At 42.0% G+C, this 13,861-nt stretch overlaps 1 pseudogene; it reads right to left on the reverse strand.

Annotated features, from left to right (window-relative positions):
- Nucleotides 1-415: 415 nt before the first annotated feature.
- Nucleotides 416-1,147, reverse strand: LOC117723359 (high mobility group protein B2 pseudogene; annotated as a pseudogene).
- Nucleotides 1,148-13,861: the final 12,714 nt, after the last annotated feature.

The following is a 13,861-nucleotide window of genomic DNA, read 5'->3' on the forward strand; positions in this document are numbered from 1 at the left end:
TAATTTAAAAATATGAGATTTAAGGCCATGGAGTTGTTTTTTTAGATATACATTATTTTATTACAAATTAAAAAAAAAAAAACCCCCAAAAATGCAACATCCTAAAAAACTTTTTTTTACTGGTAATACAAATTCCTATGAAGTTTTTTTTTTTCTTTTGCTATCATAAGAAATTAAAGAAACCATTAAATATTCAGAAACATTCAACATCAAAAGCTTTAAATCTAACTGTACGTTGTAGCCCTTGAAAAAGCCACAAACTTTTTAAAAAGTATCTTCTCTACAAAGAATATCTCATCAGCTATACAAAAATCTGTACAGTTTTTATGCTGAAGCTAGTGTTGAGTGCACTTGAATTTCACATTCTTGGCAAAATAATTGTCTGAGCATGTACTCCACACTTTAGGACAGCCACTTATTCTTCCCCCTCTTCTTCCTCCTCTTCATCTTCCTCCTCTTCTTCTTCCCCCTCTTCTTCCCCCTCTTCTTCCTCCTCTTCTGGTTCATTCTTCTTCTTTGAGCCTGTTGGCCTACCAGAACCCTTCTTTCCCACTTCACCTTTGCCCTTGGCACGGTATGCAGCAGTATCCTTTTCATTCTTCTCCTTTCGTTTAGCTGCTTTCTGCTCATACGGTTGTTTATCTTTGGCAGATTGCTCAGACCACATCTCACCCAATTTCTTTGCAGTATCTCCAATAGACAGGCCAGGGTGTTCACTTTTGATCTTTGGGCGGTGTTCAGAGCAAAACAGGAAGACGGCAGACGGTGGTCTCTTCGGAACATTTGGATCTTTTTTCTTTCCTTTCTTATCACCTTTGGGAGGGACATAGTTCTTCGTCTCCCTGTCATAACGAGCTTTGTCGCTCTTGGCCAAATCCTCAAACTTCGACTTTTCCTTTGCAGACATGGTCTTCCATCTCTCGGAGCATTTCTTTGAGAACTCGAAGTTGACCGACGAGTCGGGATGCTTTTTCTTGTGCTCCTCCCGGCAGGTCTGCACGAAGAAGGCTTATGAGGACATTTTGCCCCGCAGCTTGTTGGGGTCACCCTTACCCATGATGACAGAGCATTGTCTACCTGGCATGAGCGCTTCCCCTCAGACCTCCACAGAGAGACTTCCTTCCCCAAGCTCCGGCGAATACTGTTTTTTTTTTTTTTTTTTTTTTTTTTTTTTTTTTTTTTTTTTTTTTTTTGTTTTGTTTTGTTTTGTTTTAATATGAGATTTAAGGCTGCGGAGGTTTTTTTTTGTTGTTGTTGTTTGTTTGTTTGTTTTAATTACCAACTCTGTTAAGAGTCATATAGAAAGTAAAGTCTCCTGGGTGGGGAGTGCTTAATGAATGTTTGTTTCTGCATTGTGAGTGGTAATGCTAGCAGAGACCAGGCCTGGTGCTCCATATCTGTAATCCCAATGCCTGTGAGACTAAAGCAAGGGGGAGATTATGAGTTCAGGGCTAGCCTGGGTTACATAGTGATATTTTTTTAAAAAAATCAGGAACCACAAACAAATAAAATCCCACCAGAGACTTGGAGCAGGTTTCTTAATATTTATCCTCTGTCTGAAAAAAAAAAAAAATCAAACTACAACATCATGAGATGGTGAGAAGTTTATAACTAATTTTTCTTTTTTTTTGAAACAGGATCTCACTCTGAAGCCCAGACTGGCCTTGAACTCATGACCCTCCTGTCTCAGATTGCTGAGATTATAAGCAAAAGCCACCAGGCCTGTGAAGATTACATGCTTTTTATTTTTTTTTTCTTTATGGTTTTAAACTGTAAATTGTGACACTGATTTTTTTTAACTTAACTTTCTCTACAAATAATATCTCTTTAAGACATTGTTATATTCTAACAGTTAGACAAGAAGTGTTTTGTTCATTGTTTTTGTTGTTGTTTTTTTGTTTTTGTTTTTTAAGAGGTTTCTGCTTGTCATCTTTGATGACGCTTGGGATTTTGGTTTGGTGTTTTTAATTTTGGAGAAATTTAGCTATTTTTTTAAAAAGCCATTCCTATTTTTCTTTTTGAACTAAAGTCCTGTGTTAGACACTTGATATTGTTCTACAGTACTGGCTCTTTGTAAAATGTACATTCCTCTTAGTTTTGCTTTGTGATCTAGTTTGGAACTCTGTAAATTTATCACTAGATCTAGTGTAACGGTCTTGGTCTCTAACACTGTCTTTTATAAAATTCTAGTGTTTCTGTTCAAGGGTCCATAAAATTATTTTATGTTTGTCTATGTATGTATGTATGTATGTATGTATGTATGTATGTATGTATGTGTGTCACATGGCATGTTGTGGTGAGAGGACAACTTTTGATAGTCTGTTCTAGATTGCAGGCTTGGTGGCAGGTACCTTCATGAGCTGAGCCATCTCTTTGGCCCTGAGATGTTCCATTTTAGTTTCTGTCTCTCTGCTTATATTTCTTCCCCATTTGTTCATGTCAGTTCATCTTTTCCATTAGATGTCTGACCACGCTGATCATGGCGATGGCTCCAGTATTTATCTCTCTCTGTACCTGTGATCGTTTGACAAAGGACTGTCTCTCCCTGCATCTTTATTAAATGCTGGACATCTAAGAGACTGAGGTCGGTAGTATGGTTTCACTACAAACGGCCACGTTGCTTTTTCTCCATTGGTGTGAAGGTTGAGCGAGAGGAGTCAGGTGCTAAGTTCTACTAGTGGTGGCTAATGTTTGCTGGTACTTGTGTTAGGTGCTGTGCTCCAGTGTGTCTGCCCTGCCTGCTCTGGCTACAGCAACCTTCCCTCCTGCTCATCCATTGGTGTAGGGCTTGTGAAGGGGTAGAGGCTTTTCTTTCTGACAGTTGAGTCGCAGACTTAAGTAGGTCTTGGACACAGGTTTTCTCAGCACTCCTCCTTCTCTCCCTTGGCTGCCAAACTCTTGTGTCTGTGTTTGTTCTTAGGTGGGAGAGTATTTCTTGCTACTCCTGGTATGATTGGTACCTTCTAAGAGTTCTGGGCCCTGGACAGTTTCCTTTCCAACTTCAGAGACAGAAAGGTGCCTGCTTCTGTTGCTTTCTTAGAAGCAGCAAGTCTTTTTGCCTGGGCTCAAGGGACAGCAGTGTGTTGTGCCTCCTTTAACAGTGCAGGTCTGCTACTTCCTGTATGAGAGCATCTATCCCCACTGTAGCGGATGGGGCAGAAGAGGGCTCTCTGATATCTCATCTTGTCCTCACCTGTCTACCGAGAATGAACACCGGTGGTGAGGAGAAACTTCATGTTTAGGGTTCCAGTTGTTCCATATGGGCATCTGCTAAAAAAGTCATCTCAGAGGCACCCAGAACTTGGGAGGTGGAGACAGAAGGATCATGAGTTTGAGGCCGGTGACATGTCGGCTCTGACTAGTTCTTTCTCCCTTGCTTTGAAGAGGGCATATATTGTGTATGTCCCTAGCTCTCTCTAGAAATCTTGTCTCTCCTTGGACTTCAGGATTCTTGCTTGGTTACATTATGACCTCAGCTCTCTGATGACTTCAGGAATACTTAGGATTTTGTAGATACCCGACTCTCCTCTTGTGTCCTCTTGATGGTGTTCAACACATAGGTAGGTGAGCTGGGATTTGGAGCTTTTCGTTAATGTGTGATCATCCATAGTAGCATAAAACCGAAATGAGATCTCAGGAGCTGAGTGGAGAGACACACAGCTTTTGTCTGCTGCTCTCAGGAAGGCAGTCGACATAGAAGATTCATAGTGCTGTCCTTGAACCCCCCTGGAAACACGTCTATATCCTGTGTCCTGATACCTCCAAACACCATGCCTTTCCCGTCCTCTTGTCTCTGAATCATCAGATGGGAGGGCTGGGGCTCTGAGTCTCATTGCAAACTGGGCGAAGGCTTTGGCAGCTGCAGAAGCAGTAGCCACAGCAGCTGCCTGCTGAGGAGGGGTGGTGGTGACTGAATGGAAAGAGTGAGCAAGAGAAAGAGCCATTCCGAACCAGGCCTCATCTTTATCCAGATTCTGTTGTGGATTTTAAAAAGCCCACCCGCCCTGCCTTAATTCTAAGCACTTTAAAAATAGCATAATCCATGGGAAAAAAAAAAACTCAACACATTAAAATGCATTATCATGTAAGAATATAATGAAGAAAATGTGTTGGAAGATGGAAAATTTTCTGAAGCTGTAGAGATAAGTTGATTTCCCACACTGCTTGCGGGTTATCTCTTCTGAAGGCATTTGCTATGCTTTTAATGTTCTTAAGCAGGTGTCTTATTGTGCTGCTGAGCCTGGTCCTTGTTGTAAGTGAATGTGTGTGTGTGTGTGTGTGTGTGTGTGTGTGTGTGTGTGTGTGTGTGTGTAAAGAATTCCAGGTGAATTTCTTAAAGTCTAAGATACACACTTCCCCACATTTTAGTATGTGCAATTAGGATTTATTATGCATTTAATTATATATCTTGATTTAACTTTTGTTTTTCAAGATTAATTTATTTGTTTATTTTGTGTATACGTGTGTGTATGCCAAATGTGAGTGTAGTGACCTAAGAGGCAAGAGGGGGGGGTCAGAACCTGTGAAGCTGGAGTTATAGGTGGTGTGAGCTGCTGCTGCTGCTGTGTGTGTGTGTGTGTGTGTGTGTGTGTGTGTGTGTGTGTGTTGGACACTGATCTCCAGTCCCTTGGAAGAGCAGCAATCACTCTTAGCTACTGAGCCATCTCTCCAGCCCTGGTTGGGATTTTACTCCCTTAGGAAGTAACTTAAATGCACCTTAGACCTTTAAGAAATTCACTGGAATTCTTTACACACACACACACACACACACACACACACACACACACACACACAGAGGAATTCTGCTCAGTAACACGATAGTGCACCTGCTGAGGAGCATCAAAGCATAATAAATGCCTTCAAAAGAGATAACCCGCATATGAAGAAATGCAGCATTATACGGATGATTTTTATAGATTAAGAACCCAATGACATGTATATTTATATATAATTACATTTGTTATTTTTACTTTTATGTTTTGAGATGGAACTTTCTTGACAGGGAATGATACATGTCTGTGCCGGAGATGTTTGGAAACCTTTTGCTTGGATTTTTTAAGACTAAAGTAAATTATCTCAGCGTCAACTGTGACAGAAGGGATGCCTCTCTTCCTATGTGTGTACTACATCTTCATTTTGCTCTCTGCTTTTTATTGCAATTACACTTGTCACAGAACCCCAACCACTCTGTAGTTATTCTCCCTATTGCTTTTACGTAACTGGCTGCCCATACTTGGTATTCTTAAAGGGATCATCCAGCATCTCGTGCATAAAAAGAAGCTGTGCTCGAGCGAGCATTTGGTGCTGTGCTTCATGCCACACTAACAACTGCGTCTAGAGAGTGATGTTATAGGATTATCACTATTCATCCTATAGCAGAGAAAACCCTCAGCCATTTATCACTTAATATTTTGTTAATTCTTGGTGCATGTGGTATATGTGCACCTGTATGTGTGTGCATCTGTGTTTGTGTGCATACACACACACACACACACACACACACACACACACGTACATGTGGTAGCCAGAGGTATACATTCATTGGATATCTTCTTCTATCACCTTGCTTTTTGAGACAGGGTCTCTTGGTGAATCCGGCACTTTTCCATTTGGCATCTGACTAGATCCTTTGGCCAGTGAGTTCCATAGATCCTTCTGTGTCTGTCCCCACTAGTGCTGGCATTAGAGAGTCATGTCACTGGGCCTGTGCACTGTGCACTGGTCCCTAGCACTTTTGCTTGAGTGCTAGGGATCAGAACACAAGTCCTTATGCTTGCGTAGCAGATGCCTCACGCACTGAGATGTCTCTCTAGCTCAGCTTTTGTTCACTGTTACAGTGGGATCAATTACAAACTGCCTTCGTCCCACAGGAACCCAGCATTGTGGTTGCTGTGTTTGTCTAGCAAAGGATGAACACATCTTACTTTCTTTTTCTGAAATCAAAGACTGACACAATAATAATAATAATAATAATAATAATAATAATAATAATAATAATAATAAAAACCATTTTATTAGGCTCTAATAGCTTCTTTTAGTTAAAGGCATAGAATCTTAGTTATCTTAAATATCTCTGTGACCGTGACCTGAAAGGCACACCTGGGTGATTAATGGGTTTGTTAGTTGTCTTTGATGTGGGATTATAAATATGTACAGGCAGTGGGTCAGATAATTGGGCAAAGTAAATATTCTTTCTCACTGTCAACACAGAGCTTGGCTGTTCTTCAGAGAGCTTTCTCTTGCATGTAAAGATAGGGCCCTGCAGAGATGGCTGCTTTCACCCCCATCTTTACTTGAGGCATTCCATTTGATTTGGTAAGATTTCTTTTAAAACATATTTACCTTTAAGTTTTTACATGTGTTCATGTATGTGCAGCATGTGTGTGCTGAGCCTGTGGAAGCCAGAAAAGGGGGGGGGGTTAGATTTCCTGAAACTGGAGTTACAGACAACTGTGAGTTTCCGTGTGGGTGCTGGGAACTGAACCCAGGTCTTCTGTAAGAGCAATGCATGCTGTAAACTGCTACGCCATTGCTCTGGCCCTGGTAACTTCTCTGAGAGTAGAAACCATTCTTCCACCATTCAGTCATGTATACATATCTCTCCAGCAATACAAGTTCTTCGACCCAGGCATTCTGTATAGACACATGAAGAAGAGTAATCAAATAGTATAAAGATAAGTATAAAGAACCTTACAGACCATTCTGCTAGGCTCCTCCCCAGGACCTAGCAACAGCTAGGTCATCATTTGCCACTGCCAGTTGTGGGTGGCATATGAAAGGACTGCTTGCCACCCCAGCTTTTTCTCTATTCCCAAGTATCTCTGCTGATTTTTCTCTCTCTCTTTTTCTGTCTTCCTCCTTCTATCCCTCCCTCCCTCTCTGTCCTTCTCTGTCCTCTCTTCTCTGCCTCATGGGTCTGCTCCTGTCTGCCTGCCTCTACCCCTTCTCCAGGCTCTCCCTCTCCTCACTTCCCCCTTTATACCAGATCTGTTGCATGGTGAGATTTCTCAGGGGGTACCTTGGCATAGGCCTGCCAGGTACCCCCATTGCCGTCTATATATTTCATAACAATAAGTACACTGTGAGTCTTGACATGGGTAAAGAGAATGTCTGGTGCTATGTGGAAGCATCACCTGTCAATAAAATGTTGTTGGCCTATTGCCTTACACAGGAAATAGGAAGGTGGAAGTCCTAGTAAAGAGAGAGGGTTTCTGGGATAGAGTCAGGAGTAGAAGGATTTGATCTGAACTCTGAGGAGTAGGGTCGCATGCAACTGAAGGAGAGGTGACTTGCAACATGGCATGACTTAGACTGGTTTAAACAGGATAATTGAGTGGAAATGAGACAAAGCTAGTGGACTAGGCATTTATTTGTATATAAGAAATCTTAGAGTTGTTATTTTGGGGAACTTGGGAGCGGGTGGGAAAGTCTGTGGTTACAGACATGTAAAATGGAATAGTTACAGAGAACCACACTAGGCCCTCCCTGGAGTTACAGAGAACCACACTAGGCCCTCCCTGGAGTTACAGAGAACCACACTAGGTCCTCCCTGGAGTTACAGAGAACCACACTAGGCCTCCCTTGAGCTAGTTGGACTCATTCCGGGGTCACTTACATTTTTTTTTTTTAAAATTGCATTGTGAAAGTGTCAGATCCCCTGCAACTAGAATTACTGACAGTTGTGAGGTACCATGTGGTTGCTGGGAATTGAACCAGGAAGAAGAGCCAGTGCTCATAACCTCCAAACCATCTTCCGGGGTCACTTCTGAGAAAAATGTTTCCCTTCATTATGAACTAGAAGTCCTGAGTCAAACACTACAACCAAAGTCAACACCAGTGAGAGCTGACACATGGGTCTGAGAGGCTCATCAGTTCTGCCATGCAGATACAAATGCCCTGAGGGAGTGACGTGGACCACAGGTTGCCAGGGAGGTAAATTTTGGACTTTGGTCTTATGGTGCACAATCTGATTTTTTGCGTTTGTAGGAGAGAGGAGAGAAAAATCCTTGTTCCACGTCCCCGAGGTTGCAGGGATGCGGGTGAGGTTGGAGTTGGAAGAAGAGCATGGATCACTAAGACATGGGCCGACAAGCAATCATGAAACTTTGGGGCGGGGTTAAGTAAGGAGTTTGCCAGAAAATCCAACGCTCTCCTTTCATTTAATAATTGGCAAGTGTAAATGTAATTCACAGTAAGAATTTATTTATTTATTTATTTATTTATTTATTTATTTATTTATTGGTGTTTTCACACGTGTGTAGACACGTGTGTGGAGCCTAGAGCTCAATGCTGGGTGTCTTTCACCACTGTTCTCTGCTATTTTCTTGAGACAGGGTCTCTCATTCAACCCAGAGCTCACAGATTTGACTACAAACTGTCTGGCTAGTAACCTCCAGGGATCCTCCTGTCTCCATCTCCCCTGCGTCGGGATTACAAATTCGTGCCACCATGCCTGGCTTCTTTCTTCCATGGCTGTTGGGGATCTGAGCTTAGGTCTTCATATGTGTGTGGCAAGCATGTTACTGAGTGAACCATCTCCTAATCTCCCTATGCATCAGTGTTTTTAAGAGATAAAGATAGTATAACGGCAGTAATGAAGAACTGACCCACTGAGGCACTCAATACTTACAAAATGGATGTTAGGACTGGCTCACGAGTGTTTTTGAAGGAATTAAAAAGGATGCCATAAAAACCTAATGACTTTGTATTGTAGTATAACTTCATTTTTTTTCAAATGTATAAGAATATATTAAAAATAAATTACTACCTTCTACAGCTTCCATGAAGGTTCATTCAGAGTAGTTAGGGAGGAAAAAGAGAAAAAAAAACAAAAAACAAAAAACAAAAAACAAAAAAAACCAAACAAACCCTTTTTATAAAATACAGGAACCATCTTGAGTTAAACAAATGCCAGAAAAAAATTATAATTGTAAAAACGCGATGTCGGCTATCGTTACCCCAGTGGCTGTGTTGTTTCCAATAACAGTTTGGCGCTGTATTTAGTCTGTAGCAATCTACAATTGAAATATAAAAATAAAGAATTTTCTTTTATTTCCCTCTGAAGTCCTGGGCCAAGCTAAGCAGAGCGGACGGACTGAAGCATCTGCGGTTGATTAAAACAAGCTTTCCTATGGGGTTTCGAGTAGAAAGTAAACATGGATCCTATCCACAGTCAACAGCATTTACAAATGTAAGGAGAGGAAGCTACTGAGTGTTTGGAGAAGGAACTACTATAAAGGAGGCAGAAACACGGACTGGCAGATGGTGATAATGAGTTCCATACGGTCAAAGGCTGCGTTCAAAGGAAAACAGGCAGCGAGCGGTTCTGGCTGATGATACTTTATTGAAGCGGTTTTTGTGTCTTATTTTCTACCTTTGACTTTTGAGAAGGGTCTCGCCTCAAAATGCCAGAAAAAGGTGACTGGTGAGAAAGACAAGAGGGATTTGGTTCGGCTGGCTGTGTTTCCTAGGCTTGTTGGGGGGTTGATGCGGCCAATGGAGCGCCCCCTGGAGGCTCCCCCTGGAAGCTGACTCTAATTGGCAAAGTGCTTGCTGCTCAGATGAGTTTGATTCTGGGCACCCTAAAAATTTTAGCTTGGAATCTTAGCGCTGGGGAGGTGAAACATGAGGATCGCTGGAGCTGTGTTAGCCAGATCAGCCCTTGCTCGGAAGACTGTGTCTCAAAAAACAAACAACAACAACAAACAAAAAATCAAATTAACAAACGGCCAGGGGGAGGGTGGCTCTTGGGGCACAACCTCCGAGACTCAGACACACAGACACAGACATACAGAGGGACACACACGCACACATGTTCTCTAATTCTTTCTGTTTACCTTGGGTTTTGGGTCAATTGTGTTTTTCTAACTTAGTGAGATTATGTCACTGATTAGGTGCCAAATGGGACTCCAATTCTGTCTCCTGAACTTCCTAAGCTGTGTGAGCCTGGGAAATGACGGAGCACCCGTGCCTCATTGCCTTTCCTCTTCAGAGTAGGAAAGTTGTAATAGGCATCTTCCATTTGTGTCCCTGACTCTCTCCAGTGGTTGCCTACAAGTACAGCCTATTCAACCCTGTATATTTTTCTGTTCTGTACAAAAGAAAATTGTGTTTATAAGTTAAGTACAGTAAGGGATTAGTAATAATATATAATATAGGGCTGTAGAGATGGCTCAGTGGTTAAGAGCACTGACTGCTCTTCCAAAGGTCCTGAGTTCAATTCTCAGCAACCAGCAATGGCTCACAACCATCTGTAATGAGATCTGATGCTTTCCTCTGGTGTGTCTGAAAATAGCTACAGTGTATTCACATGCATAAAATAAACAATTAAAAAAGAATATATAATAAAATGACTGGAATAATATGCTCTAGCAAGTCATGCGGATATGTTCTCTGTTTTTAAGTTGCAGAGGAGTGCCAGGTGCTCAGTTTGGATACCATGAGCAAAAGGATAATTCATGTCTTAGAAGGGACAGAATGGACTAGTGGCAGAGTTTATCACTCAGGATGACAATTTAAAATTATGCCTCAGTAATGTAAATTTCCGTGGATATTTCTGGGCTGTTGTTACCCATGATAAGTAAAACTATAGAAAGTGTGTGTGTGCATATGTGTGTGTGTGTGTGCATATGTGTGTGTGTATGTGTGTGTGTGTGTATGTGTGTGTGTATGTGTGTGTGTGTGTGTGTGTGTGTGTGTGTGATTAGAGACTAGAGTACTACTAGCCTTTGTGGTATTTATTTATTTATTTATTTATTGTGTGTGCTGGTTAGAGGACAACTTGTGGGTTCCCTCCTTCTAATGTGAGTTCCAGAACTCGGGTTGTCAGGATGGCTCAGTGAATCATCTCACTGATGACTGAGCCATCTCACTGAAGCCTAAATGTAGAACTGTTATAAAGAGTAAAATGAATTTGTCTAGATAAAATGTCTACCAGTGTCCTTCGGATGGCTGTAAAAAATGGCCACTCTACAGCCCCAGACTAGTACTCTGGGGTCAGTGTCTCTGTGGTTTGTTGACCACAGACCAGACATTAAACCTTTTTTTTTTTTTTTTTTTTTTTTTCTTGTTTTCTTGAGGCAGTGTTGCATGCACCATGTAGACCAGGCTAGCCTTTCTTCATGTTATGATTCCCTGCCTCAGCTCCTCATCACTGGGGTTATAGGCCTATACTACTGCACCTGCCCAGCAGATTAAAACAAACCATTCACCTTATGGTTGTGTTCGGGAATTTAGTAATCACCCTGTACTGCTATGATATTACATGTATTTTATACCATTTACACAAGCTAGACATCTTTTGAAAGAGATTTTAAAAATACATTGACATTTGGGGCATCAGTGATTTAAAAAGACATAGTAAAAGTTGGGACATCATTGCTTCATATCTCACTGGGTCAAGGTTGAAAGGTCATTGATGTAGAACACATTTGCTGAGAGGTGAGCTAACTAAACAGAAATGGGTAGTTTGGAATTCGGCCCTGCTGAAATCGTCAGTAAAAGACCACATGACCACATGACAGCTTTGGTAATGGGTTTCATTCTATCTCTAGACGCCTTTTGCTTTGTGGGCCAAGGCCAAATATGAAAGCCTGTTCCCAGGTCCCTGTGTTTTGCAACAATATTTTTGTTTGCTTTTCTCCTTTTGTTCTTTGTCCCTTTTAATGTTGCCAGACAACTCACCCCTTTGCAGCTGTGACCTTGACTGTATTCAGAATGCTCTGTTCTTAGCCACAAGTATCTGTGGCTTTCAAAAGGGGAAAAAATACAGCCATTGTCTTTGAACTGAAGTGTTGCTGGGAAAGGTCTCCTCCCTGGATCCTTATTTCAATTTTCTTCCCGTTTGGGGGGCGATGCAGCAGCTCTCTTCGTTCTGGGTCCCCAGCACCTGCCTCCGTTTCATGGTGTTTCGAGACATGCAGAAGTGTAAATCTTCTTTGTTTCCTCTGGAAGCATTTCTCTAAATTATAATTATCCAAGGTGGTAACAGCTCTCAAGAGCACAGTCTGTCACCTTGACATCAGCTGAAAATTCAGGCAGGGTCTCGAAGATGTGCTGTTCTGAATAGTGACGGAGAATTGGAACATGACATCCCGGGGCTGTGATGATATTTAAATGATGGAGTGCCATTACCCCGCATAATGTGGGATGTTGACATTTTATTCAAACATGTAATCCTTGTCATTGAGTGTGGGCAGGAGAGCGACTGCCATCCGGCATAGGAGCAACACAGGATGACACTGTAGGGGAGTGACAAGAAGCTCTAAATAATGTCAATAATTATTTTCCACTTGTGATGTCGGTTTTGGATTCACATGATGGCGTGTGTTACTCGGTTTATGATAGAAGCAGTTTCTGTGCTTCTGAGCAATGTTTAGGACACACCTTTTTATGCAGAGGCTGTCAGCATGTTAGGGCTGGTGAGATGGCTCAGAGCTTAGACACTTGCTAGTTCATCTCAAGGACCAGAGTTCAAATCCCAGCATCAATATCAGGTGGCTCACAACTGCCTGTGACTCCCCTGAACTATGACGCCCTCTTCTGGCCTCCTCAGGCACTGCACATACATGTGGACATAAACTCACATAGGTAGACGAATGGGCAAATATAAATAAATAAAAATACAATAAATTTTAAAAACAAGTCTATGCTATAACACTGATTATATATATTTGGTTTTTCTTTCTGAGAAAGGCTCAGACTTGGTTGACCTGGCTACTCTGACCGTGTTGGCCTCAAAGTCAAGGCTATTAAACTTCCCGCCTCTGCCTCCTACTCTGAGATTGCAGGTATGTGCTGCCATGCTTGGCTTATAAATGGCTAATACAGCCCTTGGGCTCTGAAGCATCTCACTGCTGAGTAACCGTAGGTATGCTTGCATTTGGGTATAGTGTAGACTGGTTTTGTACACTGTCAACACACTGAAGATAGAAAACAAAATGCTCGTTACTCACTGACAGGAACTTGGTGGTGTTCAAGGACAACAATATGGTGGCATACATTGCTGTTGACATAGACGGACTGAAGAAGACCTGGAATCTGTGGCACAGACCATGCTGGCCTTGAAATCAGAGACCCTCTACCTCCTGAGTGCTGGGAATAAAGGCATGTATTACCACATCCAGCTAGACACAACAGTGCTTGATTGAATTTGGATGCTCCATGTGGGAAATATACTAACAGCTTATAAATTACTTGATGAAATAAGACACACATAAAAGAGAATTCAGTCGTTCAAGGATCTTGATATCAGCTGGAATGAAATAGTTTTACCTGTGGAATACAATACAAGGAATGGAAATAGCACAAAGTCAACAAGGAGACCTGAGGCTGCCTGGGATGAGATGCCGTGGACCACTAATGATTTGGGAGGCGGAGCTTTGTGGCAGAGGCAGCAACAAGTGGCTACAAGGTCCAGGTAGAAAAGAGAACAGGAACCAGGAGAACAGAATGCCTCATGAGGTGTGATTCTGGGTAAGATTAGGAGAGTGATAGGAGATGGAGGAGGAGGGTAAGCAGGCAGGAGCCTGAGCAAATCTTTAGGCTAAGGTGAGGAGTTTGTATACAGCAGTGTATAGGTGGCCACAGTGCATTGTTGTGTGCAGCCTTTGACTGATGCTAAAGAAGAGATTTCGTTGCAGGGGCATCTGGCAAAATCTGAACAAAGACTGTAGGTTAGATGACAAAGCTGTAGCAATGTTAATTTCTTGGTTTTAATAACTGCTTACATAAGAGACCATTTTAGGAAAAAAACCTTTTTAGGAAAAAAATGCATCTGGAAGTACTCGAAAAGGGAGAGGACTGAGTGAGGTGCTTCAGAGAATAGGGGTGCATGTGCTGGGGTGGGGCAGGTGACAGTCAG

This window comes from Arvicanthis niloticus, chromosome 18, assembly GCF_011762505.2.
Source record: "Arvicanthis niloticus isolate mArvNil1 chromosome 18, mArvNil1.pat.X, whole genome shotgun sequence".
NCBI classification, from domain to species: Eukaryota; Metazoa; Chordata; class Mammalia; order Rodentia; family Muridae; genus Arvicanthis; species Arvicanthis niloticus.